The sequence below is a fragment of the Chelonoidis abingdonii genome, chromosome 3 (assembly GCF_003597395.2).
Source record: "Chelonoidis abingdonii isolate Lonesome George chromosome 3, CheloAbing_2.0, whole genome shotgun sequence".
NCBI classification, from domain to species: Eukaryota; Metazoa; Chordata; order Testudines; family Testudinidae; genus Chelonoidis; species Chelonoidis abingdonii.
This window is the reverse complement of record NC_133771.1, coordinates 91,802,638-91,806,307: the sequence shown is the minus strand read 5'-3', so window position 1 is coordinate 91,806,307 and position 3,670 is coordinate 91,802,638.

The window sequence follows — 3,670 nt, the reverse complement described above, 5'->3', positions numbered from 1 at the left end:
GTTCAATCAGAGGAGGAATGAAGAGCCCTGTTCTAGCAGTTGAGTGTGAAAAGCAAGGGAGGAAAACTGGTTCTGTAGTTGGCAAGCCATTACAGTCTTTGTTCAATCCTGAGCTGGTGGTGCAAATTTGCAGATGAATTGAAGCTCACAGTTTCTCTTTGAAGTCTGGTCCTGAATTTTTTGCTGCAGGATGGCCACCTAAGGTCTGCTATAGTGTGCCAGGGAGGTTGAAGTGCTCTCCTACCACAGGTTTTTTGTATATTGCCATTCCTAATATCTGATTGGTTGTCGTCCATTTATCCTTTCACGTAGAGACTGTCCAGTTTGGCTGATGTCCATAGCAGAGGGGCATGGTGGCATATGATGACATATATTACATTGGTGGACTTTTTTGGATGTTTTCCTGTTTGCGTATAGGATGCTGATCAGGTGTTCCTCAGTTCTTGATAGAGTATGGCATACATCTCTCACTGTGGCTGTGTATAGTAGATAGTCGCGAGTGGATTTTTTTTCCTTTATCCATTAGGTATGATGCCCATCCATTTACCTTGGAAAGGAAGATGATATCTGTCTGTATTTGTGCAAGTTTCTTCATGAGGTTGATGGATTCCACTCCGTACGGCTAAATGCACTGAGGAATACAACTAAGAAACTGCACCATCTACTCAGGACCTCCCTACCACAACACGGAACAAATCAACATACCCTTAGAGCCCCGACCAGGCTTATTCTATCTACTACCCAAGATCACAAACCCGGAAACCTGGACACCCCATCATCTCGGGCATTGGCAGCTCTCACTGAAGGACTGTCCTGGAATATGTGGACTCTCTGCTCAGACCCTAATGCCACCAGCACTCCAGCTTACCTGTGCTAGCATATATATACCTGCCCCTGGAAATTTCCACTACATTTATTTGACGAAGTGGGTATTCATCCATGAAAGCTCATGCTCCAAAACGTCTGTTAGTCTATAAAGTGCCACAGGATTCTCTGCTGCTTTTTTTGGAAAATCTGAGCTTTCCTATACAGTAGGAGAGCTTTTTAAATCCTTGCTTAACTTGCTTCTCTAAATCAACTTGTTGTCCTTACAGTACCAAGGCATAATGAAATGAGTTAAAGTACAGAGTGTGTGCTTTAATTTTCTTTGCTTTTATTGGTCTATGTCACAAATGTAATGTTATTAGAAGTTTATGTGTGGGGCGGGGGGAAGGGGAGAGCACAGTATTATTTTGCAATTTCAGTTCAAAATGGGTTTTTGAATGTGTCAGGAAAGTAGCCAAACTAGTTTGTGTAGGTGTGCAGGCCAGAAATTAAAAAGGGTTTTGTTTTTCCCATGAGTCAAAAACAAGTGGACAGATTATCTGACTTCCTTTGTTCTCCTTGTGCCATTCAGCTGGTGCAAAGGCTGGGCTTAACTCCCAAACTTGTCATAATAACCTCGGCATGGTGGAGTTCCCAACAGGTGTAGGCCAGAGTAGCTAGATCCTACACCTCCTTCTGGCACAGTGGCTTGGCTGTGAGTGCCAAGCGTTTAGGTTGGCTCAGATGGTGGATGCTTCCTTTGCAAGAGTTAAATCAGTCTTCAGGCTATTCAAACATGGGTCCCAGCTGAGGCAGTGAATTGGGAAGCCATAACGAGCTCCTTGACAGACCCCACTTGTGCAGTCCAGCAGAAACTGACAGCAGCAGAGAATCTGGGTCAAGGTGTAGATTCAACAGAATCTTATATGTCCACACAGGGTTGTGTAGATTAACATGAGACTCATTTCTTTGCAAGAAATTGAAGCAGTCCTAGTGGTCAATGTAGAAATGTTAGGAAAACAGAATCTCCATCCCAGTGGAAATTCGTATATTTTGAAATCTGTTTCCATCACAAATTGGGACAGAATTCAAAATGTTAAACTTTTTATGGACTGGAAATTAAAAAAAATCATTTCGAAGACATCAAAATGACATAATCGTTCCATTTCATTTCAATTGTGTCAACACATAATATAAAAAAGCTGTATTGCATATAACAATTATTGGACATAAACATTAAAATAATATGCTTTAACACAGAAGTCAAAATGCGAAAGAATGAAATGGGAAATTTGGAACAAAGTGCAATGATAACAAAACCAAATACTTCATTTCAACTATGACTCATTTAAAAAAACCCATTGATAATTTCATGGAAATGACATATTCCTGTGAAAATTTCAGTGTTGCCAAAACAGCATTTGCTGACAGAAAACAGTTTCATCAGAAAGTTTTCAGCCAGCTGTTGAAGATACCATGTAATTTGGCCCTTGTGATTATTCCCAAGAGCACATAGTTAAACCCCCAAATTAAACTGGTGAACAAGGGCTTTGGAATACACACAGCACAAACGCCTTCATTGACACAAATGAAGCTGCAATGAATTATAACTGGTTCATGGACAGCAGCCAAACCCCAGCCAGTGTTAATTTTGAGTACTTTTTGGTTTGAATAGAGCATTTCACACATTTCTAGTTTTTGTCCAATGGTAGTTTATTTTTAAATGATCCCTCAAATGGTAGTAAGTAGTGTATATGTCAGTCCACAAAACAGAAAAAAACACCGTGTGCATATGGATTTTAATGAACTATAATTACATAATTATTAGTATTATGAAAAACAGAAAGGCAGATGTCTCCATCCCTCCTCTGCCCCTCCCATAAGCAAGTGGTTGGAAAGGCAATGTAATCTAATCTGATATGACACACAGCCCAATACATTTCACACAAAGCTCAAAACATGCCACAGCAACAGTTGCAGTATTTTTCCTCTTAAGGTAATGAGAAAAGATGTGGATGGTTAAAGGAGATTCGTCTAAATTTTTACCTCCAGAGGGCCAGACTCCAGAGGACAAAATGATTGGAAGATCAAGATTCAGGCAGTACATTTGTCACAGACATAATTTTCATGATAAAAGAATATGATGTTTAAGGGACATTCATAAAATCCAGGGGATCATTTTTACCAATACAATGCAGGTATTCTGCCACTAACCAGAAGCCAATGAAATGTGGCTTTTCATTCCTGGAGCAGCCATGGTGAAGGGAAAAATCTGGCTCACTGTCATCTGTTCACTACTGAGCAAAATTAATCCGTAATTTAGAATAGGTATGGCTCAGCATGTGTCCAATCTATGCAGTTTTATTTCATATTTTTAACTTCTAGGACCACATTCACTGGGGCTACTTGAGGGGTAAGATACTATTCAACTGAAGTAAGCATGGCAGAATCTGGCTCTAAATATTATTAAATGTTTTTGAACAACTTATTGTAAAAGAAAAGATATTTGAATTTGCTTAAAAGCTCCCCATGATAAACTTATTTAATATTGTGTATCACTTCTTTTCCTTTTTTAAACATTTGCAATGAATAATATAAGTTTTTGCAATGATATAATCATGATTTTCCCTGTTTTGCTATGACAGTCTGCTTTATCTGTGGGTATGTCTACACTACGACTTATTTAAAGAAAGATATTGAATTTGCTAAAGCTCCCCATTGATAAAACATTTAATATTGTGTATTCACTTCTTTTCCTTTTTAAAGCATTTGTCCAATGGAATAATACAAGTTTTTGGCATGATTATAATCATGATTTTCCCTGTTTTGCTATGACAGTTGCTTTATCTGTGGGATGTCTACCTAC